This window comes from Aegilops tauschii, chromosome 5 (genome assembly GCF_002575655.3).
Source record: "Aegilops tauschii subsp. strangulata cultivar AL8/78 chromosome 5, Aet v6.0, whole genome shotgun sequence".
NCBI lineage: Eukaryota > Viridiplantae > Streptophyta > Magnoliopsida > Poales > Poaceae > Aegilops > Aegilops tauschii.
In genome coordinates this window covers 373,690,274-373,698,395 of record NC_053039.3, presented here as the reverse complement: position 1 = coordinate 373,698,395, position 8,122 = coordinate 373,690,274, and positions in this window count along the sequence as shown.

Here is an 8,122-nt window from a genome sequence, read left to right as displayed (position 1 = left end):
ATGGTAAGAATAACAAGATAACTATACACTAAGCAAGAAGAAAGAAGAGTGGTACCTCAGACTTATGCTGAATCTGGTTCACCATGCTAATCTCTGCATCCCGGCTCTTGTGCACTTGACTGACGAAGCCGGAGACGATCTCTCTGATGTTTAGGTTGGTGTAGTCAGTAAGGTCCAGATTAACCCGGTGGGGCTGTAGCAACTCCCCCTTGGCGGAGCACTTGGCCAGCGCAGTAGGTCTCCCCGGCTCAACAAATTCCGTCCGGGTGATTACCACGTCCGGATCATCTGCTGGTTGAGCCGAGCTGGAGGCCTCCGGGTTAGCAGAAGCTTCTGCAGTTGCCTTGTCGGTTGGAGCGGTGGCTTCGGGAGCGGAGGCAGCTGGCGGTTCTTGACCTACTACCTCCGGCTCAGGCAAATCCGGCTCTTCAACCGGCTTGGTCTTCTTCGCCCTCTTGGTGAGCTTGGCCTGGGCACTGAAAAGACAGAAAGGTTAAGCACAAAAATGTAAGTAAAGACAAGTACAACATGAGATGATCATCATTACCCGGGCACGGTCTTGAAAGCCGGCAGGCTTGACTGCATAGAGTCGCCAGAAGAGGGGGAAGTTTCCTGATAATTTGAGTCAGAAGAGTTGAGCGGTTGACGTATAACACCTGCCAAAGGATGAAAAGGGTACAATTTTGAGATCACCTCGGTCTGGCGTTTCCTCGATGCGTCAGGTAACCCGGAGGAGAGGTCAGTGTCTTTGTTGGTCCGGGTGTGCCGCCGGCTCTCATGAACCTGTCGCTTCAAAATAAATTGAGGGTCTTGATAAGCTAAAGGATGTGAAAAGCTTACTTTCCGGGTTACCCTTCGGACTTTCAGCCTTGGCAAGGGCTCCGAGTCGGAGGAAAGTGACATTACCTCTTCAACCACCGGGTTACTTGCGCCGGTGTCATCCTGTTGGTGAACAGTATTGGTAAGGTGGACAGAAATAAATAGCAGATATAACAAGAGCTTACAGGTTCAGGGGTTACCTCTGACTCGGAGCTGTCGCTTAATTGCATCAGCTCTGAAGCAGTAGGCCTACTTCCCTTCTTGCGGGGAGCGGCTTTCTTGGCGGCTTTCTTCGCCTTCCTGGCCTTCTTGGCCGCCTCATGGTCATATTTGACCTTCCAGAATTTGTCATCAGCCTGAAAAATACAAGGATGATTTCTTAAAGATTCAGATGATGGTTATCTATAGAAGAAGGTAAAATGTTCAGATCAGCGGCTTACCGCTGGGGCTGGGTTGGTCTTGCAGAAAGGGGCTAACCCGGTCCTCCCGCAGTCTGCCAGGCTCTCGTTCAAGAGAGCCTTGGTCATGTCCTCAGCAACATCTTCAGGAAGATCGTTGCGGCTGTGTCTCAGGGGGTCATCCTTTCGGCCCGTGTACTCGCACATTAAGCCAGGGCGGCGGCTCAATGGGATTACCCACCAGGAGATCCAGACTCGGACCAGATCGATTCCGTTGAGACCATTGCCCAGGAGAGCCTTGATCTTGTTTATGGTGGGGAGCAGAGGTTGGCGCTCCGCCTGAGTCAACTTGTCAGACAGAGGGTGAGTTGGTTCCAGACGTGAAGGGCGAAAGCCGGGCAGCAGGCTCTCGTCAGCCGGCGACGTGTCTTGGCAATAGAACCACGTCTGGTTCCAGTCTTTGGGGTGACTCGGCGGCTCGGCGTAAGGGAAGAGGCAGTCTCTCTGTCGCTGAATGGAGATTCCGCCGAGTTCCAAACTTGGCCCGTTGGCGCACTCGTTCTGGCGGTTCAGACAGAAGAGCTCTCTGAAGAGCAGCAGGTTGGGCTCTTCTCCAAGGTAAACCTCGCAGAACACTTGGAAATTGCATATGTTGGACACCGAGTTGGGTCCTATATCTTGTGGCCGCAGGTCAAAGAAGTTCAGCACATCTCTAAAAAACTTTGAGCCGGGCGGTGCGAAGCCCCGGCTCATGTGATCCGCAAAAATGACCACCTCCCCGTCCCTTGTCTGTGGTCTCTCCTCTGATGGGTCGGGGGCACGGTAGGGCATGACGTCCTTCTTGGGCAGGTAACCTGACTTGACAAAATCCGCTAAAGTCTCGTTGGTGACATTGGACCTCATCCAATTGCAAGTAATGGAGGCTTTAGGAGCTTTTGGAGGCATGGTGAAAGTCGGCAGCCTATGATAAAAGGAAAACGTCCGGTTTAATTATAAGCCGAAGAAAATTTTCAGTTCAATGTTAAAGTGGCGGCTTATGAAGGGGACTAATGACATATATCTAAGTGCACCGGGTTATTTAAGCCGCCCGAGGTATTGAGAGTAATTCGATTGTCTACGGCCTTATCACAGATGAGCCGAAAAATTCTATGGCTCATGGTCTCCTTTGAGTCGGAAGGTTCTACGGCGCGTGGTTTCTTTAAACCGGAAATGTAAACCGCCATGACTCAATGAGTGCAGTTTTTTACTAAGTGTGGTGAAAACAAGTTTCACACATTGCAGTAAATAATTTGGATCAAAATGGCCGGTCAAAAGGAAAGTTTCTAGACCTAAAAAACAGACGCAGGGGAGTTCTTGAGCTCGAACGGGGCCTTTATGCAGTAAAAAGAGGTCTACTTGCATTTGAAATGAGTACTAAACGGCCGCCGCACTGGTTCTATACCATCCTAAGATCAAGAAGGGGCAGTAAAAAGGAAAACTACCAAGAACTCGCGAGCGGCGGCGAAGAACACGGAAGAACAGGATGAACCTACTGCAGATCTGTTCTACGGGGCAGTCAGAACTTACAGGTGCTGGTGAGTCGCGGAGGTCGCCGCCGTTTTCTCTGGACACAACAGGTTGATGCAGCGGCCGGAGTTGGTGAGGAGGAGGAGACCCGCGGCGGCGACAGCAACAGAGCTTGAGCGAAGGAACAGTGGCGCAAGGAGGAAGAACGGGTGGCTGAAGGACCGACGGACCAGGCTATTTATAAGGACGAGCTCATAAGTGGGCACGAGAAACGAGGAGACCACGGCGTGGTTATCTCCCCATGAAACGCCTCGATTTTCGGGATGGCAGTAAAGATAAGATCCGTTGCGGATCTGGTGGAGTAAAAAACGGACTTAATGGAAGATGACATCACGGCGGATTACCCGGAGTCCAGAGGATGACGTCACGCCGGGTTATGGCCTTCACACAATTATAAGCCGGAGATTTTTCTGTCGAAAGGATTGAAGATTGACATGAGCCGGCTCAAATCAATCTGGGGCCTAATGTTGAGGATATAGACCTTAGAGTCACCCGCCAGGAGGGGCCGGGTTACTCATAATGGTCATTGCCAGAAGCCCGGTGCCAAGCTTGAAGACGGTGGGCCAAAGATGGGCTTAAGACCCGGATATGGCTTAAGGCTCGTAGTTACAATCATTATTATGGTAGAACTTGTAGTGTAAGGCAAGAATAGTTGAGAGTCCGAGCCGGACACTCTTATGAGCCGGCCGGGACTCTGAGAGTTGCTGGGCGTCAGCCCCCCTATATAAAGGGACGACCCGGCAGCGGTTTAGGGACAAGTAAGATCTCGTCGAGAGCCAGGCATAGCAATTAAGCTCCCTGGTCATCGAAACCCTAATCAATACCACCTCAACTGGACGTAGGCTTTTACCTTCACCGTAAGGGGCCGAACCAGTATAACCCTCGTGTTCCTTGTCCCGTTAACCCCTTCAAGCTTCCTAGCGGCGATGGCTCCACGACTAAGTCCTAGCTTGAGGACATCTGCCATGACAATTCCACGACACATAGCATTAAACTTTTGGATCCAAATCAGCCCCTTACGGAATAGCACATAAACTAGGGTTTAAGCTTCTGTCACTCTCGCAACCCATCATCTAATAACTACTCCACAATGCATTACCTTAGGCCCAAGTATGGTGAAGTGTCATGTAGTCAACGTTCACATGACACCACTAAGGGAATCACACCATACATACCATCAAAATATCGAACACATATCAAATTCACATGATTACTTGCAACAAGATTTCTCCCGTGACCTCAAGAACAAAAGTAACAACTCACAAATGATAATCATGCTCAAGATCAGAGGGGTATTAAATAGCATAATGGATCTGAACATATAATCTTTAATCAACACTACTAGTCACCCACAAGCACCAATCTATAGTTCAGGTACAAAGATTGAACACAAGAGATGAACTAGGGTTTGAGAGGAGATGGTGTTGTTGAAGATGTTGATGGAGATTGCCCTCCCCAAGATGGGAGAGTTGTTGGTGATGATGATGACGATGATTTCCCCCTCCGGGAGGGAAGTTCCCCCGGCGGAATCGCTCCGCCGGAGGGCAAAAGTGCTCCTGCCCAAGTTCCGCCTCGAGACGGCAGCGCTTCGTCCCGAAATTCCTCTCCAGATTTTTTTCTAGGTCAAAATGACTTATATACCAGAAGATGGGCACCGGAGGTGGGCCGAGGAGGGCACAACCCACTAGGGCGCGCCTGGGCTCCCTGGCGCGCCCAAGTGGGTTGTGCCCACCTGGTGGGCCCCCTCTAGTAGTTATTTGCTCCAATAGTTCTTATTTATTCCATAAAAAATCCCCGTGAAGTTTCAGCTCATTTGGAGCTGTGCAGAATAGGTGGCTTAACGTAGCTTTTTCAGGTCCAGAATTCCAGCCGCCGGTATTCTCCCTCTTTGTGTGAACCTTGCATATTATGAGAGAAAAGGCATTAGAATTACTCCAAAAAGCATTATTATGCATAAAAACATTATAAATAACAGTTGGAAAACATGATGCAAAATGGACGTATCAACCTCACCCAAAACTTGAAAACTTCAATCACACAAAACTTAACAAAAACCTTCATGAGATCCGTTAGTATAAGAAAACCAATCTTTAATTTAAGTACCGTTGCAAACCCATCCATAATTTGTTATTGCATTGTACCTACTGCATTCTAACTTTACCATGGCTTATACCCCCTGATACAATCCATAGATTCATCAAAAATAAGCACACAATGCAACAAAAAATAGAATCTGTCAAAAACAAACCAGTGTGTAAAGACTCGAATTTTGCTCATACTTCTGTAACTCCAAAAATTCTAAAAATTTAGGACAACCTGGACAATTTGCATATCAATATTGTGTAAAACATTCAGATCAAAAACATGTTTATGTGAATTTTAACAATTCCAGAAGGGGGCGCAAAAGTTTCTGTTTTCCAACAAGATCAAATCAACTATCACCCAACATGATCCTAAAGGTTTTACTTGGCACAAACACTAATTAAAACATAAAAACACAATCACAGCAGTAGCATAATTGTGCAAACACACAAAAGCAGAAAGAAAAAGAAAAAATATTTTATTCAATGGGTTGCCTCCCAACAAGCGCTATTGTTTTATGCCCCTAGCTAGGCATAATGCATAGATTCAAGTATTTTTCATCTTTAGTTTTTGCTATCTTTGTAAGAGTTTTCTCAAACCCGGGTGGCTCTTTACGCTTCCCATTATTCTCAGGAAAAGGGACCATCTTAAGATCTAAAATATCCAACCGCTTATTACATAGAGTAATCAAAGTGTATTCATGCGATTGAGGTTTCCACTGATATGTTTAAGGGGTTCATTAAATTTTTGCAACTCAACCAATTTTTTCTGTAGATCACCCAATTTTTCTAATATTTTAACCCCTTCTTGCGTAAAAGTAAATCCCTTTTTGGTGGCGGGACTCCCAATATTCCCTCTATTATTTCATATGCGGCATTAGCATCAATCTCAACAAAATTCCCTTTAGCGGCAAAACCTAGAAGTTGTCTATGATGCATGGTTAAAACTATGTAAAAATTGCGGAGCAAAATCTTTGCATCTCCTTTTATATTGTAAACACGGTAAGATTCCATCAACCTATACCAAGCATCTTTCAAATTTTCTCCTTGTCTTTGTTTGAAGTATAAAACTTTAAAATCCGGTGACACAGGAGGGGTAGTTATGCTAGACATAGCGACAACGCAAACAAGATCACAAGCAATCAAAAGATCGAACGAAAAAAAGGCAAATGAAAAGAAGGCAAATATTTTTGTGTTTGTCTGAAACGTTTTAGAAGTGGGGGAGATGAAAATGAGAGGCAAATGGCAAATAAAGTAAATTGCAAGGAGATGAGATTTGTGATTAGGAACTTGATAGATGTTGATGATGTCTCCCTGGCAACGGCGCCAGAAATTCTTCTTGATTGCTTGTATCTGCGTTGGTAATTCCCCGAAGAGGAGAGGAGGATGCAGCACAGCAATGGTAAGTATTTCCCTCAGTTATGAAACCAAGGTTATCAATCCAGTAGGAGAACCAAGCAACACCATGTAAACGGTACTTGCACACAAATAACAAAAACTTGCAACCCAACGCGTAAGGGGGGTTGTCAATCCCTCCTCGGTATTGAGATATATTAAATTGTATGAGATTGGGTAAATAGATCTAGAACACACACAAAATAAGTAAAGAAAAAGTGCAGCAAGGTATTTTTGGATTAATAGATCTGAAAATAATATGATAGGAAATAGACCCGGGGATCGTAGATTTCACTAGAGGCTTCTCTCAAGAAAATAGCCTACGGTGGGTAAACAAATTATTATTGGGCAATTGACAGAAGAGCAAATAATTATGACGATATCCAAGGCAATGATCATGTATATAGGCATCACGTCCAAGATAAGTAGACCGACTCCTACCTGCATCTACTACTATTACTCCACACATCGACTGTATCCATCATGCATCTAGTGTATTAAGTTCATGGAAAAACGAAGTAATGCATTAAGAACGATGAAATGATGTAGACAAGATCCGTTCATGTAGGAATAGACCCCATCTTTTTATCCTTAATGGAAACGATACATGTGTGTCATGTCTCCTTCTGTCACCGAGATTGAGCACCGCAAGATCGAATCCATCACAAAGCACCTCTTTCCATTGTAAGAAAAATCGATCTAGTTGGCCAAACCAAACCAAAGTTTCAGAGAAGAAACACGAGGCTATAACAATCATGCATAAATGAGTCCAGCAAAGACTCGAATAATATTCATGGATAGATCTGATCATAAACTCACAATTCATCGAATTCCAAAAAAACACACCGCAAAAAGTCATTACATCAAATAGATCTCCAAGAACATCGAGGAGAACATTGTATTGAAGATCAAAAAGAGAGAAGAAGCCATCTAGCTACTACCTACGGACCCGTAGGTATGTGGTAAACTGCTCACTCGTCATCGGAGGGGCAAGGGTGATGACGAAGAACCCCTCCGTGATCGTTGACCCCTCCGGTGGAGTGCCGGAAAAGGCCTCTAGATAGGATCTCGTGGTTCTGGAACTTGCGGCGGCTGGAAGTGTGTTTCGCCGACTCCCCTAGGGTTTTTGGGATTTTAGAGTATTTATAGAGCTGACAGTCGGTGGAGAAGCCTCCCGTGGGCCCCACTACCCACCAGGGCGCGTGGGCCTTCTGGCGCGCCCTGGTGCCTAGTGGGCCCCACGGGCCTCCTCTGGTGCACTTCTTTGGCTCCCTGGGTGTCTTCTGTCCAGAAAAAATCCTCCAAAAAGTTTCGTGGCATTTGGACTTCGTTTGGTATTGATATTCTGCAAAGTAAAAAAACAAGCAGAAAACAACAACTGGCACTGGGCACTATGTCAATAGGTTAGTCCCCAAAAATGATATAAAGTTGCTAGTAAATGAGTATAAAACATCCAAAATGATACTTTAATAGCATGGAACAATCAAAAACTATAGATACATTGGAGACGTATCATAGGACATAACAACACAAAGCGGCGACACGACTAGGAGCCTAGGACGGATATACAGACATCAGTGGGTGTAGGAAGTGCTCGAACAACCATGCCTGGAGGATGGAGACGACGTGATGCAAGCATGGGTGGCTCTCGGGTATGCCACGACGTCTCTCCAAGCAGCAACTGGCAAGGCATAGGAGGCCATTGAGAAGACAGAGAAGGGATAGAGGTGTCATAAGTTAAAGTCAATCGGTGATGTGGCGCCCTGACCATAGCTGCTGCGTATCGATCAATTTGATCAAGTAGCTACCATGTATGCCAAAATCACCTCCACTTGTTTTTTTGAGAAATTTCGTCTACCATTA